This window comes from Corvus cornix, chromosome 1 (genome assembly GCF_000738735.6).
Source record: "Corvus cornix cornix isolate S_Up_H32 chromosome 1, ASM73873v5, whole genome shotgun sequence".
Lineage (NCBI taxonomy): Eukaryota > Metazoa > Chordata > Aves > Passeriformes > Corvidae > Corvus > Corvus cornix.
In genome coordinates, this window is record NC_046332.1 from 81,150,400 (window position 1) to 81,178,283 (window position 27,884).

Sequence of the window (27,884 nt, forward strand, 5' to 3'; positions counted from 1 at the left end):
CTACGTTTTTCCCTGAAGACAACAGATTAAGCAAGCCATCATATTTCTGTCTTATTTTCCCTAAACTTTTCCCTCTGAGCCAGGCTCAGAGTGTGACAAAATTAATTTGGTACATGGCTGAGAATCCTTAAGCTGGCCCTATCTGGAGCATGCTAGAGAGATTTCTACCCATCAGTTTAGTTAATAAGCAGATCAAGTAACTTTTCCAGATGCAATAGACATCTTTCACAGAAAAGTCATTTTCTAAAGTCTACAGATTTTCTGCAAAGGATAACAAAGGGTTTTCATTTCACACTTACCTGTACCATGGCTCTGAGTCATCCCTATGGTATAAAGAGTTTTATACTGTGATTATCAAAACACAAAAAAGTCAGACACAGTGAACAAGTGAGATAAAACTACTAATAGAAAATAAACCAAAAACAATTCAAATCTGAAATATTTTTCAAACTAAAATTGGTAGAGGAATTGAAAAAAATAAATTGGAAATATTGCTGTTGTGTAGCATTCTAGATATAAGAAGTGATGTATACAAAGAAGTATTTAGTAAATGTTATTTCTAATTCTTTTAGCCTTAATTGTGAGGATCTTACTCATATTGAGTAGTACCTATCTGCTGAAATTTTCCAATTAATTTCACCAAGTGAGATATTTTTCACTGGTGAAGATGTAAACTCCTTTCTTTTCTGGTGTAGTGGGTTGACCCTGGCTGGATGCCAGATGTCCTCCCAAAGCCACTCTATCACGCCCCTTCACAACTTGACAAGGGGCAGAAAATATAACAAAGGGTTCATGGGTTGAAATAAGGACAGGGAGAGATCACTCACTGATCACCATCACAGGCAAAACAGGCTCAGCTTGGGGATGTTAATTGAATTTATTACTAACAAAATCAGAGCAGGATAATGAGAATAAAACAAACCTTAAAACCACCTTCCCCCCTATGCCTCCCTCCCTCCCAGGCTCTACCTCCTCCCCTGCAGCAGTGCAGGGAGATGGGGAAAGGGGGTTATGATCATTTCATCACACGTTGTTCCTGTCACTGCCCAGGGGGAGGAGTCCTTCCCCTGCTCCAGTGAGGGGTCCCTCCCGTGGGACACAGTTCTCTGTGATCTCCACTATTAGTCCATCCCACGGGCAACAGCTCTTCACAATCTGTTCCAATGTGGGTCCCTTCCCATGGGATACAGTCCTTCAGGCACAGCCTGCTCCAGCGTGGTTACCTCACAGGGTCACAAGGAAACCTGCTTCCACGTGGCTTCCTCTCTCCACGGGTCTGCAGATCTCAGACAGGAGCCTGCACTAGCACAGGCTTCTCATTCGTTCACAGGCTCCTCTCAGGCATCCGCCTGCTCCAACGTGGGTTTCTCCATGGGCTGCAGGTGGATCTCTGCACTCCCATTGACCTCTATGGGGTGTAGGGACACAGCTGCCTCACCGTGGTCTGCACTTCGAGCTCAGCTTTGGCACCTCCTCTCCCTCCTTCTCCACTGATCTTGGTGTCTTCAGAGCTGTTCCTCTCACATATTCCCACTCCTCTCTTTTCTGAGAGCAACTAAATTTTTTCAATAACTTTTTTCCCTTCTTAAATATGCCATGACAGGGGCATTACTATCATTCCTGATTGGCTTGGTCTTGGCCAGAGGTGGGATCATCCTGGAGCCAGCTGGCATTGACTCTGCCAGGCATGGAGGAAATTTCTGACAGCTTCTCACAGAAGCCACCCCTGTAGCCCCCCCTACCAAAACCTGGCCATGCAAACCCAGAACAGCTGGGTCATATGCAAGCACTTTGACAGAAGTTATCAAATATCCTGTTGCAAATTTTAACATTGAACTATTGCTTCTAGAGAATGAGAACAGCAGGGTTTGTACTATTATTAGAAGTATTTTTAAATTCAGAATATAATAGAAAGAAATATGTGAAGGAATACAAATGTGTGTGGTGTATATATTTATGTATTTAAAGATAGGAACATTTTGCAGGCATAAGTATTTCTTAAAAATTTTTGAATATTTTTAACAGAAACAGAAAGACACTATAAAATATCCTGTGATAAAGCTTGATAATTCATTTCCTTTAGAATAAGAACAAGTTGTACCACATTGCACATCTTAAGATCATTTTTCACCTGCAAATTGTACACAATTGTTGCTTTCTAGACCATTGACAGTTACTATGCACTATGCAGCCTTTTATGATGGTTTGCAAATTACTGTTTTTCCACTTGGTATGCAGCAACTTTGATATTTCTGCCTTGTCACTAGTTTAATGAACTTTTCCAGAAAAACTTGAAAATGGCTGTTTGCTATCATCCTGGAAAATGCCAGGAAACACAAAAAACCATTCAGTAGCAGAAAGGTTTCATGTCTCAGAAACTACTACAAGAACAAGGGGTTATTAAATTTGCTGTAATTCATTGGATTCAGTTTATGCAACTTCCAAAGAAGAATTGCCATAAAGAAAACTTAGTGATGGCATACACTATGCAGTACTACTGTAAGCCAATGAAGTGTGTGTAAAGTATTATTTCTGTAAACAATTCTTTTTCCCAAACCCAAAGAGCTATTTTCATGCTTGACTTCCCATTCTACATGAATCTCTGAATTCAAAGTTTTATATAAATCAAATATTTTTTGCATTTATTTTTACTGCACTTTATGGTATAATACATCACCATAAGAGAATCTATTTACGACATTAAATGCTGTAAATTACTACAAAACAAAGCAGCATATCACAGTGTGATGCTGGAACTGTAAATCATTGATATGTCCTAGCTCCCAGACTGATGTTTTTCTCGAACCTATGGTGTCTGACTTTTTTTTTTTTTTAATTTACATAACTGGCCTTAAATTATTCTGTTATCAAAAACCAGCAGGTATATACATGAGCAAACACATGCACACACCTGTGAATATATATGTGAGCTATCTTTTCTGAAGTGAATGAAAAAGGGGGTTGAACTGGTAGAAGTAAATCACAGAACATATATCAATCTTCATTTCAATTGGTCTAAAAAAATATAGCTTAACATAATAAAGAAGAATCTATGAGTATTTGATAGGCTTTAAATAATGATCTTGTGCTATATCATTAATCTGAGCTCATATTATTTCCTTCTCTGTTATAACATCATTTTAAATTTAAGCATTTTCCAGGGATGTCAGAATTGTCAGACCTTTCTAAGGTTTTTTTTCTGTGCCACTACATTAAGACTAAGATTAGAACTGATTTTCCCCCCTGCTTTTTTTTGTAATTTGTCACTGAAAATAAACAGTTTGACATTACAAAATCCTTTAAAAAATTGCTTGCAAGTTAAATTGTTCTAGACATGTTTCCCTATCTTCAGTGTGGCAACACTGTTTAAGTCCATTTCTGCTATACAGTAGTGTAGGCAGGAGCTGACAGCTCTGCAAACAGGCAGAGGCTCCACACAGAGCTGCTAATCAACTCTGCTTAACAACTGATATTAGTTAGGGAACTAGTGGATTAGGACAATGTATTTGAAAAATGTCAGATCTGTTTGTTTTGAGGCAACAGGAGCTACTTCTGAGGGAGATTAAAGATCAGATGAGGTCCTGTGAGGGAAACAAACAGATAATTTGGTTAGGATTCTGCATTAGAAAGATAGAGTAAAATATAATAAAATCAGCACCATCTCAAAGAATCTCAAGTCAAGCAAAAAAAAGAAAAAAAAAAAAAGAAAAACTCTGCTTAAGCCAAGAGACCAGGGATATATCACACTGAAGTACACCAGGAAGGGATTTGGTTCACAAAGTCTCTGTGTTTCTGTGAAACAGAAAATTGATTTAATCTTACTTTATAAACAGTCTTTGGATTTTATTATTTTAGTAAAGGCAAACAGGGAGCATGCACTTCTCACAGAGAATGAATAGTCTCTGTTTCAGAATGAAAAAGTGTTTTCTATATACAAACCAGATTAACTATCTGTTAATTGTTTAAGAAGCAGATAGATGATTCAACTGCCACAATGCTAATATATTTTTTACACTCCTTACTGAGATGAAATCTGGGGCACAGCTACTAAATGTGCATATGAAGGAACTGTAGTGAATCCACTGACAGAGGAACTTGGAGCAACAAAAGGCAGAGATTGGTCCTGGCAGCTGGTTGACGAGATGCAGCAGAGTCACTCCCATCCTTACACACTATTCACACTGATCACACACAGCATCCTAAAGCAGATCCCTCTCTCTCCTAAAGGTGAGAGATTTCCCTGGGTCAAGTGGGAATACAAAGAGCCAGGATTAAGTTCTCCGACCAAAAGCAGACCTTTTTTAGAGTTGAACAGGAAATATTTCCGCCCTTTCACATAGGCTGTTTCTGACCTCATTTACAGAAGTGCCACCTTTGGACTGGCTGTTTTCTCCTCAACCTTCAGAGGTAGTCCTAATAGCAAAGCATCTAAATTTAAAGGCTGATGAATCTTGTCCTTAGGGTCCATCTCCTGGTTGCACGGGTCCTAGGTGACTGATTGCCACTCCCAATACAGGAGTTGTACCTGTCTTGCTCTTGAAAGAACATAAGAGAGAGTATGAAGATTAGCATAAATTAGACATTTCAGCAAATCCTTCCTGTCTGTCCAACATGAGTGAGATCTCAACTGAGTTTTGGCCTGGTTTTGGACCTCACATTTATAAAAAGTTTTGAACCAGTGTGACAGAGTCTGGAAGACAGTTACTGTGGCCAGAAATCTAGAAAACCACTGCCTGTGAGGAAAGTGAGGAATTCAGCTAGTTTCATCTACAGGACTGAAAACTAAAGGGAGACAAAATAACAGCCTTCAAATCTATGGAAGATTATGGCAGAAAAGAATAAACGGACTGTCTCCAAGGGGAGAAGAAAAAAGAAATAGGTTAAATTGCACTGAAGGAGATCTAACTTAGACACTCAGAAAAACTTTCCAGCCTTGAGGCTGTTTAAGCAAGGTAACTGATTGCTATAGCAGGATGTGAAATCTCTATCTTTAGATGCTTTTAAGAACGGTTTAGATAAACATCTGTCAGGAAAAGTTTAGATATAGTGACCCTCTCTTCAGGAGGGAATATCCATAGATGGATTCCTGAAGTGTTTGAGAAGTTTTTCAGTCTCATTTTCCATGACTCTAACACATCTCAAAATGTTATGTTTAAAGAATTTATGAACTCATTAACATAGAAGTACACATCATCCAGTCATTAATGTTGCATTATTCCTTAGAGTTGTTTTGCTGTTTTCCTCTTTGCTCTGTTTTATGACTAAATAATGCTTCTACTGCTTAACAAATACCACCTTTAAGAGGTGCATAGCAGAGCTGCACATAACTGTAAGACAGAGCAAGACCCTGCTATTATTATTTATGAACAATAATACCTAATGTATTACACAGTTGTTTCGCTTTGGCAGAGAGAAAAGATTCCATTTACAACATAAAATTAGCATTAATCCAATGAATAGAATAGCTGAAATTAGGACAATATGGTAGCTTTTAAGAATAAGCTAAATATTTGTCATCTTTGTAGTTATAATCCTACTTGTTCCAGCTTTATTTCTGCAATAAAATCTTGGAATACCTGCCTCGCAAAGGTATTCCAGTTAATTTATATTCTGCTTAAATGTATGGTTATTCTAGGAGGTTGGATTAAGAAGGAATACTTTCCTTTTTTGATTAATGCTAACTCAGAACACATACAAAGCCATTTATCAACAGATGCTTTTTGACACGCGATAAAGTCTGTTCATCCAGATATTTTTTTAAAGCGTGCTTGTATAAACATTCTCTAATATATAAAATATGACAGTTCTGCATAGCTTTGAAAGTGAAAAAGGTATTTTATTCGGGAGATGAGATGTGGTTTATTTTCCCAAAAGATCATGGCTATGTAATTTATGTTATTTATACAGAACAATGTTGCAGCTCTGTGTTCCAGCACTAAAAAGAAAAAGGTAAAAGGTAGAGGACATAGAGGTGCCTTTTTGATGTTCAGTGGTGTTCACGAGACATAGAGATATATATTTATATATAGAATTTAAACAGTTTTGTCAGTAAGTTGTTCTCATAAAATTGCACTACAAAAAACTTATCACCAGTGAAGGAAGGCAAAAGACAAACTTATCCTTCATAAGGTAGCAAATCTATTACTCTCTTTACAATAACTGTTCCATACAGTAAATCACATAGATACTTTTCTTAAATGCTGCTGTATTAATCACTTAAAATAAATGAGTCAGAGTGATTTCAAAATTGTCTGTGGGCCTAAAACAGTGCTGAAGGACAGATGTTTATAATCACCAGTGCTTCTCCATATTAATTTTTTCCAAATGTTTCTTCCAAGCAGGTACCTAAGACTCTGTTTGGTTTTAGTTAAAGAGAAATTCAAGCTCAAATGATGTTCCAGATTTTACAAAACACTTCCATTAGAAGGCTCCATTGACAGAAAGTTTGTAAACTCTAGCAAAGATGGAAGTTCTGTAGGGAAAAAAAAGCAGCATTCAATGATGACAATGCCTGTTAGATTAGGGCTGAGCACTTTCCTTTTGAAAATGAAACAATGTGAGAGAGTAACTCATGCCAGGTAGGTGTAGGAATACAAATAGCAGAGACTGTGTGGTACTGGTTGTAAAAGTACTTCCTTGTTATAGCTGTCCTAGACTAACTATTATATTCTTCTGAACGTCTACCCTGATTTTTCATACACTTCTCCTCATCTGAACTGTGAGAAGTGAAAAAAAACCCAAAAAACCAAAGTCTTCTTTGCAGCAATAAAAGGAATACAAAACCTACAAAGATCACTGAAATAAATTGAAATATAATGATTATTTTTATGTCAGTTTAGATTTAAAATTAAATATAATACTTTTAAAATGAATTCTAGTCCTTGAAAAAGACATAATCATAATCATTATTGTATCTGAATACAAGACCTCACCTTTTTTAAAAATTTCTTTCTAGTTGAAAAAAACCAAATCCAGACCTATCACTTTAAAACTAAATAGAACTGAAATGAATAAAAAATGTTAAAAAGATAAAACTCTTAGCAATTTGTGTTTTACTTTTGTAGAGAATGCATCACAAAAAAAGTTCTAAGGCAAGAACTTGATTTTTCATATGAATAGCTGAAAGTTAATTAGCTACTGTTAAATATTTGGTTAGGTAAAACCAATGCACCCAAGACTATAGTTTTTTGTGGCATCACAATATTATCCAGTGAAAAACAAAGTTTAAAAAAATTCCACAAACCAGATAAACCAGGTGCATTTTATTGTAAGAAAAAATACATGTTGAAGAGTTGCGAATGTTCAGTAACTACTGATACTCTCCTTTTACTTAATGCAGTGGAGTGTAATGAAATTATTTCAGTGATGCACATGACAGACACACAGCAGAGAATTCTGTGAGGGATCTTTCTGACAGGACCCCTGAGCTGGTGCATGTCTATCATATAGCTGCTTGCCTAGGGCTGGTTTCCTTCTACCAGGTGATTTCAGGTCTTAGCATTACCCTCTATTTGCAACACTCATCTGCTCATGCTTTAGTTTACAAAATGTGCTTGTGTATTTCAGCCACTCTATTTTCAAAGTCTGGAGCAGAAGTGAAAGTTCGCATTGATCTACAGTTTATGTGATTACAGGCACTAACATCCACAGCAATTGAATTACTCTGCTAATGTCATAAGGAATATTTACATGTAAGGGATGGTAAGTGACAATTCAGAACATCCTTTCGACTCTATTTTGGTGCTTAACAACACTTTTTAGCTCACTACACGTATTATTTTTCCTGAAGACTTACATAAGTAACCTCATAAATGAGTCAGGCTGCAGTGTGAGCAAGTGCTGCTGCAAGGCATGTAATGGTTAGTCCAACACATCGTCTGTCAGTGGGAAACACTGGTATATTTAATTACTGGATGGAGGAAAATGGGAGAAAGCAGAGAAAAAATTAAAAAATATATGTGTGTGTATGTACACGTTGTTAAATATATACACCTTCTGTCTGATTTGTCTTGAAAAATGTTCCATATGTTGTTCTATAGAAGAATGATAGAGAATCTCAATGATGATATACACATCTAATAAAAATGTATCTTTCTTTTGGAAACTGCCATATCATGAAATGGTAGAAATATTTTTTAAAGATTAAGATGTTAGATATAGCTATAGATATAGATATATGTATATGTATGTGTGTATATATATATATTACTTACTTGATAATCCCATTGATATTTCAAATGGATCAATGATTTTTTGCATTGTTCCTTTGAGACTCAACTCAGGTCATCTAATTTAATTTGAATTAACCTTGAATGACTATTATCTTAGTCTTAAACAATGGACATGAACTGAATAATCAGGTAAAAATTTGAAATGAAAAGCTTTTGAAAACAATTGGGTTGAATGTTATTTTAAATAAAAAACTTATATCAAATAATGAAAAAACCCTAAAATTTCCAAGCTTAGCAATGTATGTACATTAATACTTTAAATTTTTAAGTTTCCCACTGCAATTAGTGTCACTTTCCCCAGTTATGATAATTCAAATTTGTTTATAACTATGTTCCATGCTTCTTGTGTTTACATGGTTAGTTTGCAATATTGCTACTCAGATACAGAATTATCTGAAAATAACAGATTAAATAGTTCTTCATTAAAAAATCAATACAAATTAAAGTAATAATATATTTTATTAGAGTTGTATTTCTAATTTGATCCAGTCAATGGTCCAGTTATCTCACATTTGCTTTTTCTTATTTTTATTGAAGTGCCTAGTATGCTGTACATGTTGGCAAAACTAAAGTATATGTGCTATTTAATCACTCTTACATAGCAGAAAATTATGCAATAAATTAAGAAAGGTGTTAGTAACAAGTAAAAGAAACAGGATATATAGACAAATTATTTTGACAACCTATCCAGATTAAATATTGTAACTCCATGCAAGAAAAACGCTCACATTTTATAAGGACACTTTGTTCTCACAACCAGGGCACAGCTCAGAAAATTGAGATCATCATGACTTAACACGAGAGGAACATAAGTGCAGTACATTTCCTCTACAGTCACTTGGAATCAGTCTAAGGATCCAAAATTTTTGTGACATCAATAACTTGAGATCATAACATATAAAAATTAAGAATCTCCTCAGGCCAAATTAAATGTCTTAAAATAGTAAATTTTTAAAAATATTTTCCTACTCTTGCTGAGGTTTTGGCATCTCAGCAACGGTGGTTTTAACTATTACTTCTGATGGGTTCTTGGAGGAATTGATTTATTTTGGGAGTTCTAAGATATGTTTACACTGATAATCATTTTAGGATCATCCTAGTAATTTAAACTCTTAGGCAAAATAATTTTAGTGGTCTTCATCTCTGTTTCAGAAGACCTCTGCCTCAATGCTTCCATGTACAATGTTCCTCACTTTTCAAAATCTAATAGCCCAAAGAAAGGAATAATTTTAGTGTGGGTGTATAGGTGTATAGCCAGAGCCAAAATAAAATGCAGTTATAGAACACCTCAACTCCAGTTCCATTTAACTCCAAAAAAAAAGCCCTGGGAAATTGTTTTCAAGTGTACTCCCAAAATGTGTTGTAGGATGTTAAAATGCTCAATTCTGTTATGGCACAATTTTCAGTAAAATAATACCATTACAGAGCAACATGTGCAGGAGTCTGTTAAATGTCATATTTATCAGACCCAATATGGTTATACGTTAAAAGTTTGGGTGCTGCTGAGGTATTGATATTATTAAAAGTTTTAAGGTTTCTTCTGCGGTTTTTGCTTTCACATTAAAATGATGCTACTACCTGACACTAGCCTAGAAAAAAAAAGCACATTTGAAAAAAAAACCCAAAACAAACCAAACTCCCAAAATATTATCTGTCTTGTTTATTCAAAAGAGCACAAGAACAAGTCAGAAATAGGGTATTTTTTTCCAGGTGTACCAAACTTATAATTAAACAATAGTATGTGCTTCTTATTGAAAAAGTCAGTCATATTAGTAAAGTTAGTTATATATGAGTTAAAATTGGTCCAAAATATTCCAAAATATCCCATGAAAATGTTTTACTGAATACTAGATTTCACAGCCCCCCACACCCAAATAACTCAAGAGTGTTGCTTCACCACAGGAAATGTTAAGTGGAAACTCTCTATTTTAAAAGGGCAAATTTCCACCTAAGAGAATGTGGATATTTCACAAATATTGTAGCTTAGTGTTAATATAATACAGTAAAGATGAAAAAGCACTGCTTTTTGCAGTGACTGCTTTTATCTCTTGGAATGTAATAGCAATCTGTTTATTTAATCAGGACTCTTATTGTGGTACTTGAACCACATGTGTCCTAATTTGATATAAAAATATCAGGGTATTCATATGAACTTATTCTAAACTAGTTAAACTCAATGCATTCCAAGCATGTAAGATACAACATATGGATTTCTGTTCTCTAACCTTATGAACATTTGCACATGTTCAGGAAAGCCCACTGGATAAAATTTATGTATTGCTAATGATTTTTATTGGCCCCATGGCCCAAAGTGGTGGCAAAATGCCCAGGACTTTGAAAGAATCCTGTTTTACTTCGTAGTCAGAATGCAGAGAGCCATAAAAAAAGAAAGGGCTTCATGGAAGTCCGAACATTTTCTAACTGGCAGAACTGAGGTTGCTTGTGCTATGCAGCCTTTTGTTGTCAGATCTCTAAAGCATACTTTTAGGGGATAAGGGGAAACAACTTAATATGTTGAGAAATATCTCAACATATTAGCAATGATATAAAGATGGAGTGATGTTCTTGAGCTGAAATTTTCCAACCATTTTTTGGAGGACCCGATGTGGAAAATCCACATAAGCATAAATAGAGAGAGAAGTACAAAATCTTTTACTTAGCGGGACCATTTGGAAAGCTCTCTGTTGCAGCTCAGTATCTTAAGGATGCTGTTAACATTTTTGGGTGGAGATATGGGTTACCATTGAAATTGACGTGATGTGGCTTTCCACACCATGGTCACCTGTGGCTGATCCTGAGGACGCTAAGGCAGAAGTTTGTTCAAAGTTAATATGCCTTCAAAAAGCACTAAAGTTTGTAGATTTCTTTCTGCAGCTACAGCTTGGCAGCTAAGAGAAAGGAGTGAACTAATGATAGGCTGTTTTTCATAATAGTTCTGCTGACAGGGGATTTAGTCCAGTAGCTATGCAAAAGAGGACCAGAGAACTTTTCTAGTTTCTAAAACCCCATAAATATGAAATGATGGTCATCCTTTCTCATTTTCCTGGATTCTGCTCTCAATCCTGATGAAAAATTTTTCTAGCCTTCCATTGCAGTACTGGGAGAAGGGTAGTAAAGTTTCTCTTGCAAGCAGCAAGTAAATGCCAAGGACAAAAGCCCAAGAGTCATGACAATTCAAAATTTGTATAGGCAGAAGACCAGGAAACCTATTCAGATTTAAGAAGGCACAATTAAAAAAAAACAGGATGAACTTTAAACTTTACAGGAAGATCTTTAAAAATATTGAGATCATCCGTAGTGCAGCCAGTTTGTGGTATTTAAAAGAGGACTTTGCTTGCTGTGTAGGTGATTATGTATAACTGAGACAAATTAGATAACTTGATGTAAAGACTGAGACCAAAATCTCATTTACTTGTTAAGTAGGTCTTTTGAAGTGGTACATCCCAAAAGACATTCACATACAAATTTATGTACAACACTGGGTTTTGGGGTATTTTAAATTAAAATTTCAAAATAATGACTAAGCTTTCACTTGTGTCCACATAAGCACAAAACCCTGATCAGACTCCAAAATCTGTTTTACATACCCGAAGTTTTGTGTTAGTGAGATTGAGTTCCTGTCTGGTGGAATCAATTCCAAGGGTAAAGCACTCTATATCTTTTCTTTTTTTTTTTTTTTTTTTTTTCATCTACCTGCTTTTAACTTTACAGTTAAGAGAACTATCTTCTCTTCTGCTATCTGTCTGAAGCAGATCTGAAAGTTGAAAAATTATATGCACCGTCAACTTTCTCTGTATTTACTATCCCATAAACCACACAAACATAGCATTCATTCCTACTACACTGGCCACAGAAATTTTCAAAGACTGGCCACAAAAACCAGGGGATTGTTGCATTCATAAACATTCCATGTACCTCCTCAAAATGCTTTATGAAACCCTTTCCAAGGTCTTAATGTCAAGAGCACTCTAAGTAAAAAGGAATATAATGCAAAGATGTACTTCATATAAATTTAATCCATACATTCAATCTAAATATAAATTCTTGAACCTTATTACTTGAAATTATTAGTAAAGTTGATGGTAGTATCTCTGATGGTAATAGCTTTGCCTTCGAAAATTTTGGCAGAGATAGATAGAATATTTGCCTGCGTTGATTACCTTGGCTTATGCTATACTGCATTCATATAATATTTTTGTTAGTTCCCCAGAAAGATCTGCAAAGTCAACAGGCTTATCTATATATACCTAAACTGGGATTCAGCCTTACTGTCTTTGAAAACCTGACAGGTAGATCAAGAATTACGTCTCTTCAAGGAACATCAACTCCATAGTGAAATGTGGTTCCAAGGAACCTCCATTCAAAATGCCTTTTAGGAAAAAGATAAAAATCTGAGTATCTCTATTCAATTTATAATTATCAATTATTTACTATTTATTCACTTCTCACACTTTTTTTGTTCACATTCTGTGGTCTCATTATGTTCAAGTAACCATTAGAAAGATTGAAAAAAGCAAAAGAAAAAAGAAGTATAGTTCATATTTGGAAATTTTTGACATAACTGTGCCTTTTTCTCAACTCAAGTCTAGACTTCCATGTTTAGGCAGCAAATATGAAGCAAGAACACAAAATAATTTTAATTAGACAATTATACCTTTCCTTGTTACTAAAAATGTAGAACTCTTCACAATACTTTAAATTTTGTAAGAAATAATTGGAAAAGCTATGGAGATTTGGAAAAGGTGTGACTAGTTCTGAGTTCTGCACCATTTACAGTAGGATTAATAAAAGAAGAATTACAAAATGTAAAGTGACAATTATTCCTTATATAATTATCAATATTAGTGCTGTAATAAAAATGATTTTAAGTAGAGACATATAATTTGCAAAATCTGCAAGCGATTTCTTAGTTGTGTTACAAGAATACAAGAAAAGGACAAAATATAAGGTGATATCTAAACTTTTTCCATACATCTAAGGAAAATTTGAAACTGGTAATTCAGGAGAGGTTTTAACATCAAATAGTGAGAAAGAATAGGAAAAGACTTATTGTTACCTCATGATGGATCTACAGTATAGTTTTAAAGACACAGGAAGTTCATGGACTTAAAAGTTGTCTTTGTTTTTTAGCATTTCAAATGAAACTAAAAAAAAAATATCTTTAATAATTTTTATGGGGTTTTTATTGCAAATGAAGTATTCTGCAATAAATCTGTGAATATATTCTGCTGTGTCCTTAATACTCTATAATGAATCAAGAACAATAGGAACTCATCTGATCAACTTTAAACATGTATTAGGATGAAATGAACGATAACTAAAATGTTCTTTGTAACTGTTAATATATAAAATAATCTAAAGATTATTATCTCAGTGTTTCCAATGACTAACTACATAAATGGGATTTCAATGCTCATATTGAAATCAATACTTCGTACTTCAATATTTCTAGGCTAATTCTTCATTAAAAACAGAATGAAAATAATTATCCATCTAAAAAGCTCAAAAATGCAATCTGTGCATTTTTATGAAATTGAATTAAAAATTAAATTATTAAGAAATTAATTTTTTTTTATGGCTCAAAGAAAAAATTGTAGAAACTCTTTCTTTAAATAATTAAGTTTAACTCAGCACCATTTCACTCAACGGCTTTGGTGAAAGGAAGGAGTGGAAGAAGGATGACCAACATTATCTCAGAAAATTTATTTCTTTAGAGGGTTATATTAAAAAGCCATGTTCAGGTGGCTTCCCACCTGTCCAAACATTAATTCTGGCAATTAAATTGAAAGAAAGATATGAGTGATCAAAAGGGTTCTTCAGAGTAAAGACAGGTCTTTAACTGAAGTTATAGTTTATTTTATGAGCTTGAACTATAACTACAATATTAAAAATAATAAAAATATAAGAATTTTCTTATTGATAGTCTTTATAAAGACTCTGTTTTATCGTGAGCTTAAAACAAAAATCACAGTAAGTGACAAGGGGAGCTTCATTTTGCTCTTCAAATATGCTGTAAGAGTTCTTAGAGCCCTGATTCAGGAAACTACTATGCCATTTTTAGCATAGGTCTTCTATTGTTGATTATAATTATGGCTATTTTTACTCCTATCTGCTTTTATTTAATTTCCATTCTAACATAATTGCTTCATATGTTTCTAGAAAACTTTCCTACTTGCTCTCTCTGATCTTTTCCACATAATTTTTAAAAACCCCTCTGTCTCTTTTCCTTTCTTTCCTGTTTCTTTCAAAGAAAAAAAAAAAAGGTCTTTGATGGACTAAATCTCTAGCCAAGTCACCTGTGAAAATGTTTACTTTTCTCCCACCACTAACCCTTTTTTTATAACCAGGTCTTTTATCTAACTGTGATGCAATTTCTGGCAGCTTAGCAACAAGATCTTCCCTGCACTTTTATTCGCAGCACAAATGGTCACAGATAGACACAGTGAAGAAAACAGGCACAGCATTTATTCCCATGCAAAAGTGTGTTCTTGAGAGTTGGAAAAGATCACTTCACTTGCCTGTTAGAGTAAGAAGTGTAAAGCAGCCATGAACTATATACAGCTTGAGGAAATTTCTCATACTGCTTCAGGATATCAAGTGTTTAAAGACAAATCTCTGTATTTCAATACTAGGAGCTATACAATCTATCCTCATGTTGTATTGTATTTTTAGCAGTAGTGATGGACGATTTTTATTTTTTTTAATGAAATGAATTTTTTTTAATGTATTTGTTCTGAAAGAGGATGGAGCCCTGCACCTTCTGCCATTTAAAGGGGAAAAAACAATGACCATCAAGTTGTTGCTAGTTAGAATCGTGGCACCTAATGATTATTTCTAGCTGGCCAATTACTGACATAGCCATGGCTTTGGAAGTGTTGGCACAAGAGCTCTGGAATTCACATGTCAGCTGCTGTTAGCTGAACTCTTCTCTTGCTTGACTGAAGCAGATGGTGACTTCCTTTAGCTGAAGAAAGGGTAAAAAATTCCTCATACATTTTCTCATGCATTCAAAATTCTTGAGTAGATTCTCAAGAATCTACTAGGCAGTCTGTGAAATCTAGGGAAACTGTAAAACAAGCTGTGTTCAACTGACAGCCTAGAGGGACTTGGCACATAAGATAGACACTATTTTGAATCCAGATGTCTGTTAAATGTGGAATACTAGCGTGCTCTGTATTCTTGATAGATATCTGTGGAAGTATAACTTGTTATACACCTTGGGTATCTCTACAAGTCATCTTTAACCTGCTGGTATTTATATTTTTAACAATATGATCTGAAATATGTATTGATTACTGATGACTAATTTCAATTATATTTGCTTACAGGAATATTCTGTATATTCATGTCTATTAAGAACAGAGCCCTGATAAAACTGCTGTCTCCATCATTATGCTCTTTCCAACTATCTGCAGCAGAACTTCATATATTGTAGAGGATTTTTGCTGAAATAATGTCAGTGAGATTATGACCAGACATGGAAGAAAAAACTTGCTAGTGCTTCTTAACATTATCTGCATAGAATACATACAGAATCAGACTTGGACTATAAAATAAGGAGCTATCAAATACAAGTAAACTAAATCACCCTAGGATATTTCAAATCTAAAGTTTAAAAAACAAAAATAGGCAGATACTCCATTCAATTTAATGAAGATCTCACTGAGATCAGTGGTTTGACAAGCTTTTCTTTAAAAGGTCACCTGTTCAAGCTGTTTTCCACATTTCCTAATAGCTCTGCTACTGATGCAACACAAGCAGGGAGTTGACCAACCATGGTGACATAAAAGGAACTTCTGCTCACAAAAAAATCACATATTGATGTAATATAGTTTTAAAGAAAGGTGGTTTTAATAAAGAATTCTCTTTATACAGGAGGCATTTTTTTTTAGATTTATATCCTGTAGACTATGATGACAACTCAATAATGACTGTGCCAGACCCCTATATTAATAAGATTTAATATGGCAAAGTTTCCAGAAATGTGTTTTTTGAAATATTATGAGTCAAAAACTGTTCCTCTGAAGCTGAATCTCATCAACAGGGGTCTTTTTTATGAGTTTGAATTCAAGGAATTATACACAGAATGCAAAAAAAGAAAAAAAAAAGGTAGAAAAGAAAGAATGAAAATAAGAAAGAAGGCAAATTAGTTACAAGTCCCTACATACAGCAGATATATGTCTACTATGCCATACTCTTACTACAGAAGCAGATTACTTCTTTTTAAACCTTTTGAAGTTTGTGGTTTTGGAGTTAACAGTAGAATGAAATTAATTTTGACTGCATATGTATTAAGTTGTAAAAACCAGAAGTTCTGCCTTGAAATACCAGCTAAAGCATTGGTACTTATCTGATTGCACTAAGGTGAAAGGCTATAATATTCCAAATATTAAGATTTTAACAATTCAACAATAACTCAACAAATTACACTTTATTTTCTTCCCCTAGTCAATATGTTTAACTCTCCCAAAGTGTCATATATATTTTGATAATATAAGAAAATAAATTTATATGTAAAATTTCAGATTAAGTCTATCATTCCCATAAGTCTTCAACTAGCTATTCAAAGATGATCTTTATTCTTTCTTATATGAAATAACTATGTAGATATACATATGTAGACATATATGTGCGTTGTGTTTTTGGTTTCTATATCCAAACTCTTCTACATCTGTACACAGATCAAAGCAAAAATGTAGAATGGACTTATATTTTGAAGCTACAGCAACAAAAATTTTTGAAGAGCATAATCTAAAAATATGTGCAATAACTAATATTCGTGCATAAATTTGCAAAGACAACATTAGCCTGATTTAAGAGAAAATTACCAAAGATGCTGTGTCTGTGCAAGGTAAACTAGTGCAACATCAAATTCTTAGATCTTTCTTTAAAAGAAATCACTTCAACAAGTAGCTATTTTCAAATTATATTATTTACTTTGAACCAGAATATTAACACGTGAACAGCTGCAGCAAATTGTCTACGTGTAGAAGACTCTCCAGCTTCTTGAAAATATTCTGTGACTGTGCACTTACCTAATTTAGTATTATGTGCAGCACTAGTAGTATCCAGGTGGTAGGCACTGAAAGAAGGGATAGGTGGCTGGATGCTTTGTGCAGCTGCTATCCTGAGCCTGAAAGAAGTGAGACAGTGAGGAGCTGAATTGTGGAAATTAGCTGAAATTAAGAGTTCAGCTTAATTTTCCATACTTGTGTTGCTGAGTAAGTCTCATTAGATTTCGTGAAAGGGAAGAGATTACTAGTAAAGGGATATCACAGAATTCTGCATAACCCAACAAAACTTTGGTCTGTTGTGTCAGAACCAGAATCCACTTTTTCTAGACCATCATCCAATAGCAAAGCTACAATGTTGTCTTCATACCTTGTAGTAGGGAATCCTTCTAGCTCTTGTTACTTAAGTCAGGATATATCTTACTCTGTTTGGAGGTACCAAAGAAGCTGCAATAATCTATACGGTTTGGAGCAATTTTCAAGTTTACATCTAACAGTATTCTACTTTTGATCTGAGCCTCTGGCAAGTTTTGAGAAATGAGTGTGATATGAGGCAGGTAATGAGTGCTGTCACCACAGAAACTTTACCAGTGCTTCTTTTCCTTAACCACAGGAAAAGTACATATAACCTGGGCATACTACATGTCTAAACACTTTGATAGGAATTATTTCATAGCAGAAATTTTAAAAATACAAAGGAAGCATGGTAAAATGTTTTGCCTTGTATGTATTTGCTTTGGCTATCATTGAAAAAAGCTACATGGAATATGCTTCATTCATATTTCAGCTGCAGACAGCAAACACAATAATTGAAAACAAAATCATGATGATTCACTACATCTCCCCTGATGCATTTCACACCTGCTAACCAAGGTCAGCAATAAATTAAAATAACTTAGTACATCAGACAGTTGGCAAGCAAACAGTTTTGAAAGCCCTTTCCAGATTCAAGTTTATAGCTTATCTGAGGCTGGCACTACCATACATTTCAGTGATATTAGCATAACATTTCTCTGATAGATGTTTGTATGTGTGTATATATAGATAACATATATACATATATATATATATCTGTAAAGAAATATGTGTGTAAATATTTGCAAAAACAATTTTTTCTTCTTCAGTGACTAACAGCCTGCAAATTAAAATCCTGAAGTGCTACTTGGGTCAAAGTTTCTGAAGGAGAGTGGTTAAGAGGAACCTGGTGAAAAACTTGGGAAAAAAAAAAAAAGAAAAAAGAAATGTTTGTTTTTATATATAACATCTTAACTGCAAACTTTCTGAGCAAAACTAGAAAAAAATTAAGGATTTAATCGTCATATTTAAAAAATTTGGGGAAAAATAGAAATAATTCTAAGGTTTCTGCACAGTTTTCAGCCTGTTTCTTTTTTGTATCTTCTTGTAATAAGGTGAAAAATACACAAAGAACAAACCAAAAAGGAGGAGTCTATTGCTTAAACAAAATAATGAAGAAACTGGACATTACATTTCAAACATTTCAATTGATTGATTTTTATGAATTTTTATAATTTATATGATCAAAATTCCATTTTCCTTGGTAAATGCATGCTCTCTATTAGTACCACCCTTCTCTCTATTGAGAGATATGGATAGGTAATCAGAATTACATTGAAAGAATATAAGTATTGCCTGTCCTTGATATTGTGACAGACTGTTTCTAAGCTCAGCTTTATGATTTAGCAGGATTTCTTTCAGTTTTGTTCAGAAGGTAATATCAATTCTCTGTAATTGTAGTGGCTGCATGAAAAGAATGGCAGTCCACAGCTCAATATCCAAATGGAGATCAGTCACAACTGGTGTCCCTTGGCAGTCCTTGTCGGGACTAGTTCTGTTCAATATCTTTATTAATCACATAGACAGTGGGACTGAGTGCACCCTCAGCAAGTTTGCACATGACACCAAGTTGAGTGGTGCAGCTGATACCCTAGATGGAGGACAGGCCATCCAGAGGGGCCTTCACAGGCTTGAAGAAGACAATATAAACTTCAAGAAGCTCAGCAAGGCTAAGTCCTGCACCTGGGTTGGGCAATCTTCAATATCAATACAGACTGAGTGGTGAATTCATTGAGAGCAGACCTGTGGAGACTTGGGGATATCAATAGATGAAAAGTTAAATATGAGCCAGCAGTGCTCACTTGCAACCCAGAGATCCAATCCCATTTTAAGCTGCAAAAAAAAACCCCCATGGGCAGCAGGTCAAGCAAGGTGATTTTTCTCCTCCACTAGTCTCATAACATCCTACCTGGAAGGTGTTCCAGCTGTGTCCAGCTCTGGGATCCCCAGCACAAAAAGACCTGGACCTGTTGGAGTTGCTCCAGAGGAGGGCCTGAACACCTTTCCTGTGAGGAAAGGCTGAGAGAGTTGGGCCTGTTCAGACTGAAGAAGAGAAGCACCAGGGAAGCCTTATCATGGCCTATCAGTATATAAACGGGTCTTTTGAGAAAGACAGAGAGAGACTTTTTACTGGAGGCTGTAGTGACAGGATAAAGGTGCACTGTTTTTAAACTGAGGGTAGATTTAGACTGGACATAAAGAAGAAGTTTTTTTATTATGTGAGCGATGAGGCACTGGAACAGGTTGCCCAGAGACCCATAACTGGAAGTGTTGTTGTGGATGCCCAGTCATTGCGAGTATTCAAGATTTACCTTTGAGCACCCCGATCTAGCGAAAGATGCCACTTCATGTGGCTGAGAGGTTGGATTCAGGGAACTTTGGAGAGTCTTTCCAATCCAAACAATGCTATGGTTATATGATTCTGTAATTCCATATGTGTTGGTGTCTATACTAAAGAATCCCCAGTTTTATTAATATGGAAACATGCTTAAGATTATAGAAGAAGTATCAAAAATAACATTTTTTATTATGTAATATCTTACAGAAAATCTATGCAATACAATTAGTTTTAGTACCTTTTAAATTGGAGTAAATATTTTATTTCCACTGTTTATGTCTATTAATTTTATTTCTGTTTTATATTTTTTTTTGGTGCTAGTTTTTAAAAATACTTCTGATTATTTTTCTGCTTTGTGTCTTATGCTCATATCTGTTACCATAATACCCTACAACTTTACATGAACAAGGTGACTCTAGTGTCATTTTGCCTTGAAGAAGATTATAATAAGGCAACTATTACCTTTGAAAGCTTACAAATTACATCAAAGCTGTTGAAGAAATCTTTTATACATTCAGAAAGCTTACTTCAGTACTCCAGTGTGCTGGTACAAGTTTTTTGAAGAAGTTTAATTGAGACATAATAGAAAAAAAAGAAAAAAATCTGTCTAGTCAAAGAAATCTTAAAGAAAAGCCCTCCTCTGAGTGCAAATGGTTTTATTCAGTGATCTGACTACTAATAATTCAAATTTTGGCACTAGCAAAGTTGAGCCTATAAAACTGGTAGCCATCTGTCCTCTCTTCTTGAGCTTAAAAACACTGACATTTTCACTTCTAAATACTGGGTTTGATTTATACAGTCTAATGGTAGACAGGGATTCTTCTCAGTCTCCTTTTAATTCTCTGCAAAGTATCATTTCACTTCTCACTCTCACCTAGAGAGCACCGAAATACTTCATGTGAAAATCTTCTAAAGAGTGCATAGATGTCAGCCGAACCTATGGGTACAGAACAAAAGCTGAGAATTTGTAGAGCCTTTTAGTGTTGTAACTTCACTGCTCTCCCAGGTGAATTTTGCCAACAGTGTAGAGTATAGAGAGTAAGAGGCTGACAGCTTTTTAGCACAGCTGAAATCTCTGGCAAACACATTTGCTGAACTTTCAGTTTTCAACTAAATGCTTTGTCATCTCATAATAAGGACAAATTTAGTCTAATTTTCAAACTTGTCTCTTCAGGAGGTCTTTAAGAATTCTGCTGAGTGGTTCACTGTGAAATTTTATTTAAAATTATTGTTACTGGGCACAGAAGACTGAGGAAGCCAAAGCTGAACTTTTTCTTTATGTATTTTAAGTGTATGTTAGAGGGGCCAACCACTGACAAAAGTATAAGCAGTATGTGTATGCGCTAAGGTTCATCAGTGTTACTGTTACACAGCATAAACAAATTAGGTTTAATGAATTTAAGATATGCAGAGTCACAAACTGAGAGGTCTGTGGCATCACTCAGCATTCCTTTCACCACACTATGGCAGATACAGAAGCAAATGTGTGATGGATGAAGTGGAATTAAACACTCATTTGTATGACCTACACAATGCATTTTATTTTCTTCAATAACTATGTAGGTGTTCCAATAGTTTTTATTTCAAATAACTAGTAGATATTTGGCCCAGTAATCTATGATTTTTCTTATGCTGTTTAGTTCTAATGGATTTTTTTATTGTTTTTTTAAGTTTTTTATATATAAAATTTTACTCAGCAGCAAAGTTGCTATAAACAAGTAATGAAAAATATATTGATAATGATTAAAGTGATACTGGAAGTAAGTTTTTGTGATAAAAAGTTTCCTGTGTTCATTTTTTTCTCAAAAATTTGATTTATAGTTAATTAATAGTATAATGTTTAAAAATGTGTGAATAGTGTAAAATCCAAATGAGCATTCATAGCAGTCTTCTGTTCACATTTCCTGTTTAGTTATTGGCACATTGTGAAATAATGGGAATTTTTTTACAGCTTTTGTTTCTGAGGTGACTAATATACTGGTGCTGTAGCATGTGCTTTGCTGGACATGGAAACAAGCTAAAATATCTCAAAATTACAGCAACCCTTTTTTCCTGTGATTCATTGAATGTTCATTTCCCCTGCCAAACAATGAGCCTGTGAAAACTGTTCTCCTACATCACCATCCCAAATTATTCCTGGTTTACTTAATGCATTATGAGATTGATTTACAATCTATTTAAACTGGTCCCTCTGCATACAGTTGTGCATCATCACACTTAAACTTGTTTATATTGCTTCTGTCAACAAAGCAGTTCTTATAAAGTTCTAGTCCTGTTGATGCCCCTGGACTATGCAATTATTTATATCCACTGGAGTAATTTCAGATGTTAAATGTGTACAATTCCCATTTTTATATGTTACACAGCTGTGATTATAACATGATTTTTTTTTTAGAAAAGGTTGATTTTTTCTAGATATCTAGAAAATCAGCTAAATATGCTGTTCAGTAAATAGTTAATATTTACCAAAGAAAGAAAAAGAAAAAGATAAAAAAATATATATCCCTGTTTGGAAAAGAGCTCTACCATGTCAGGTTATGTTACATTCTTTTCTCCAAAGCTCTAATTCCATTTCTATAAGCCCCATGATTAACACTCTAATAATTGAAGGAACACATAAGCTCTGTTTCACTGTTGTTTAGTAACAATATTTAGTCCTGAGGTGACATGAGGTAACAAATCCTTAGGACTAGTCATGAATGAGACTGTCTTATGCTGAAATTATTTGATAAACAAAATGATTGTGGCAATATTATCTGTTGATGAGATGTCACCAAATCATCCCAGTTATGATAACATGGTCCAGCTGTGCTCTACATGTAAGAGCCACTGAGTTGCTAATGTACTGCATTTTGTATACATATCGTAGAATCATAGAATATCCTGAATTGGAAGGGACCCACAAGGATCATCAAAGCTCAACACCTGTCCCTGCACAGGACAGCTCCAAGAGTCACACCATGTGCCTGAGAGTGCTGTCCAAAAGCTTCTTGAACTCTGTCAGGCTGGTGCTGTGACCATTTCTCTGGGGAGCCTGTTTCAGTACTCAAATAACCTCAGGGTGAAGTACCTTTTCCTGATATCCAGCCTACACCTTCCCTGACACAACTTCATGCCATTACCTCAGGTCCTGTCACTGGTCACCGCAGAGATCAGTGTCTGCCCCTCCTCTTCCCCTTGCAAGGAAGTTGCAGACTACAATGAGTTCTCCCCTCAGTCTCCTCCTCTGCAGGCTGAACAGTCCAAGTGACCTCAGCAACTCCTCATATGGATTCCCCTCAAGGCCCTTCATTCACTATGATCATTACCCTCCTTTCAATGCTCTTTAATAATTTATTATCTTTATTATATTGTGGTGCCCCAAACTGCAAACAGTACTCAAGGTGTGGTTGTGTATGGCAACAGAAAAAATGGCATAGATTGTTTGCAGTACAGAGGTGTGAAGGTTTGATTGTTAATAGGTATGAAATGTTTGAGGTCCACAGACAGTAGTTACTCTCAAAGTGCAAAATATTATCATTATTTTATATGTAGAGGACTGTTACTCAATCTGATTACATGTGTATTCACCAGCTTCATGATTTGATAATCAAATACTTCTTGAACTGGAAAGATTTACAGTGCATATATTAATATAATACAACCTACTGAGGTTGTAAGTTGTATACAAACACTCATGCATTATTCAGAGTTTTTAATAAAATTGCTAGGCAACACAGAAGCTTAGTGTAAACTCTAAAAAACCATGGATAGCAATATAAACAATAAATACTACTATCTAAATATTCAGGAACAATAAAAGCAAGAGGTTTTTTTAGTGTTTTCATCTCAGTAAGGTTACCTGCTCTCACAAGAACAGGCTTAGTCTGATAGCTTAGTGAAAACACAGACAAAGGGTCCCAGAAAAAGCTGTTGGCACTTCTGCACCGTGTCCTCACAAGTGCTAATCTGCATTAAAGATAAAATAAATTCATTTCATTGACTTGAGCCTGGATTACTCTTACCAGGCTTCAAATGCCTGAAAGTTAGGAGCCTAATCATATGTGGAAAGAATGAGTCTAATCGGGAGAAATGAACTTATATATTATATATTATACTTATGAAATGCTTATACTTAGGTGTGTGTCACCACATACTCTTCATAGGAATAATGAGCAGAAGGGACTCATGTCCTTTTTCCAGCACACATTTCAGTTCTGAACCTCTTCATTTATTTAACATTGCAGGCTGTTAATTACCCATTTCACTTGTCAGTTTAAAAAGTCACTCTAATAAAGAGAGCAACTGAAGTTTTAGACGGCTTTTTTGCACCACGTGTCTTATCTTACAACAGGATTTACATCACATGAAATTCTGTTCAGAGCTTCTCTATCTCTGTGGAAAGAAGCATGTACAAAAAAACTGTTAACTTCTTTCATACTTCTACATACAAAGAACAATTGTAGGGCAGTACCATTTTTCTTATTTTAATGAACTCATCATTCACTGTTGAAAGAAATTTCTCAAATTTTTTTAACATTAGAGTATGAATGCTATGTTTTTTTCTCTCTGCCAAAATAAATAGTAATGAAAATGGCAAGTTTAGACTAAGTTTTCAACCTCATACAACAGAGAACTCTTGGAATATTTACCAACTTACAGATTTTTTAAAGTCTTCATAACAAAAGCAACAACAAATTAATTCATGCAGTAGAGAGTAAATCTGAAATATTCATTAATGTGAACAGAAGTACATATATACATATATATATGTAATATTTTATCTTGAAATAAATTTATTCAGGAAGCCATTTCTCTCACATGCATTTCCTCACAAAAAGAATATAAAGATGTAATAGCCATAAATAAGCAAAGGGTGAGATATGATATGAATACCCAGTAGAGAAGACATCTAAGGCATCATTCAATGCAGATAAATTTATAATAAGGTAGAGAAAATATCAAAATGGTGCTCTCAGATTTACTGAACAGCCTTCTTTAAAGTTTTATTTGATTTTCTTTTTTTCTCCTACACTGTTCCTTGATGTTCTAAAATGCAGTTCATCTCTTCACTGGAAATTTTTCAAAAGGTAGAATTTAAGGAATGGATTTCTATTTGTTTCTCTTATGAGACTGTACACACCTTTGACTGCTGGGTAGGGCTCAAGGGAATGATATTAAGGTGGGAAATGGACATGCTCCCTCACTCCTTATACTTAAAGCACAAATGAACACTTCTACTATTAGCGATAAATTTAATGTTGTCTAAAGGCAGCAGGGAATTCCAGAAAAATGTAGCTGCTGAGCTCTGAAGTATCTCAGAAAGTGTTTGTTTTTTCTCATAGCTCTCAGGAAAGATCTACAATTCATGTTGCATTAATTTTACATGATCCAAAAGCAGTCCAACAGTGTAAATAGAACCTTTACTGACAATAATTCATCAAAAGGTTTAAAAGAATGCATATGCCTAAGGTTATCTATATGTATAAAACCTGAGATCTCATTTGCACTGATTTCTGTTAGTCTAGGATATGTCTGTGTTGGAAAACAGAAGTGGAAACTGCACAGTGGTATCACATCAGAATTGAGCTGGATGTACAATAATATGTGAGAGATGAAAAGTGGACAGGAGTCCTCTGCTTCGCCATTAAAAGTGCATTTGTAGGCTGTTATTACTTTCTGCTTACCATTACTTATGGCTTTCTCCTTACAATTTTGTATGTTGGACTTCTAAATCTCCCATCAAATCATAGAATTATAGCACCACAGGATCACTGAATCACAGAATGTTAAGGGGTTGGAATGGACCTTAAATATCATCTAGTCCCAACCCCCTTACCACAGACAGGGACATCTCCCACCAGGAGAGGCCTTATCCAGCCTGCCTTTGAGCACTGCCAGAGTTGGGGTACTCACAGCCTCCCTTGGCAACTTATTCCAGTGTCTCACCACCCTCACAGTTAAAAATTTCCCCTCCTTCCTAAATCCTTTAGGATTCCTAAATCTTTTAGGAAGGTTAGAAAAGCAGAGGGAGACAAGATAGGAAAGCTGCTCGAATTTATTCTGCAAACTATAAATCAAACATTTCTTTGAGGGTATGCACCTCTACAGTGCAGAAAACAGAATTCTCACTAATCTGGGAATTTAAAGGTCCACAGATTGAATGCAGCACATCATAACTCCTGAATCACAGCTCATGCAGATGTTAAGGAGCTTTCTACACCTTAAAGTATAAATAGTAGTTTTTAACTATTATTACATAATTATTATTTGGAATTTCAAGTATAAACCATTTTTTTTTAATGTCCACATTTTCAGCTATTCATTGAAATATTTTGTCAATGAACAGAAAATTCTATCTCATAAAGACATTATACTATATTGTGTTTCAAGGTCGACCTGCAAAGCTTTTAATACTTTGGATATTCAGGCATGACTATTTTCCCTACAGGATGCAAAGGTCTCAATCTTTGATTTTTCTTCTGGCATTGTATAAGGGTAGTGGAGGAAGACAACACTAGTTTAAAATCAAAGTCTTGGTTCTGTTGGGAGAAGTTTAATTTAAACAATGACCAACACACTTAGCTTAGAGTTGCTGATATTTAGCAGTGGAAGTGGAAACATTTTCCACCATTGAATCTTGAATCTTTTTAGTGATTCCTATTACTTAACTAGCTGGTTTTCACACTGCAGAAATTCTCATTGCTAACAGTGCACCTTAAGAAAACTCCTGGAGATAACTCTGGAGCAGAGAGTCTTGGTCAGAGCTAGGACAATGTTAACCAAAGGCTCAATTCTCTTCCTTTTCTACTTCTGTAAATCAAAAGTGACTGCACTGATTTCCATGGATTTCCATTAGCATAGAGTAATTTAAATCCTATAAAGTCATCATAAGAATAAGGCATTTTTTCATTCCCCCATGTTGAACAGCATTAACAAGGAGGAGGTAAAAATAAGATTTAAATTGTTTAATTGCAAGGGTAAGACTTCCTAGCAGCAGTGGTCCATTTTATCATTAAGAAAACAGCCAATCTTAAAGCAAAACTTGAAGTTCTGAATGTGTGCTGGCTTATGTAAACTAGTTATTCAGAACACACATTTAAAATTTAATCTGGCATTGTTAGGAACAAGAGCTGTATTCTACCTGTTTTTGAAAACTGCTGAGTGCCCCCTTTTTCTACACTGAAGTTGCAAATCGCCTTGATGTTCCCTGTTTTAACATTCCCTTTACAAGAAGAATTTAAAGTAGGTCACAGTGGCAAAGATTTAAAGAAGAATTAAATGGAGTTTGTGAATTCCTTTAGGGATCCCAGAATCTTAAAATGTGTAAACAACAAAAAATGTCATCTAATCCCCTCCTCTCTGTGAAACAGCGAACTCAGTGCTCTACATGACGAAGGTTTGTCATAGCATAGAGATTTAGCATCCTATTATCATCCAGTTATTATGATCCAGTTTTTATTTCTGTTCACTGCCTCTTATTTTTACTTCCATTCTATAAAAGCAAGGAAACCGTTTCAAAAGAATTGTTTGTTGATCTTTTTATCAATTCACCGGAATGCCTAATAACTCTGACTGTAGGAATACTATGGTCTATATGTCATGCTCAGTCCCTTTCAATTCCTTTCATAAAACAGGCAGAATAGGAGGTTGGGGTTTGCACTTAATGGTTTCTTTTCCTTAAAATGCTCCCCTACCCTGGTATGGTTCACCTGCTGTTGTCCTCCTGGTGGTGTCACTATCCCAAAAAGGGTCCTCTACAAGCTGTGGTCCCTTAATGGTGTCCCTGCTTTGATGTACATTACCCATGGCAACATTTGCCTCAGAGGTGTCTCCTCCACCGTTGAGAATCTCTTTCCAAGGTGTGGGCTCCAGCTGTGTCTCCTATGCCTCATATCCACTGCACTTTCTAAACATTTTTGAGTAGAGGCATAATAAACTCCTGTGCCTTGTTGGGGTGGCTCAGCCTGC

The 27,884-nt window shown here is 35.0% G+C and overlaps 1 long non-coding RNA gene across 1 annotated transcript; it reads right to left on the minus strand.

The window, feature by feature from the left end:
* Positions 1-928: 928 nt before the first annotated feature.
* On the minus strand, positions 929-27,884 carry LOC109143889. Its single transcript, XR_005603632.1, has 3 exons — positions 27,719-27,884; positions 17,267-17,364; positions 929-3,581 (listed from the first exon to the last, which is right to left on the minus strand). It is a non-coding gene; the product is annotated as an uncharacterized LOC109143889 (long non-coding RNA).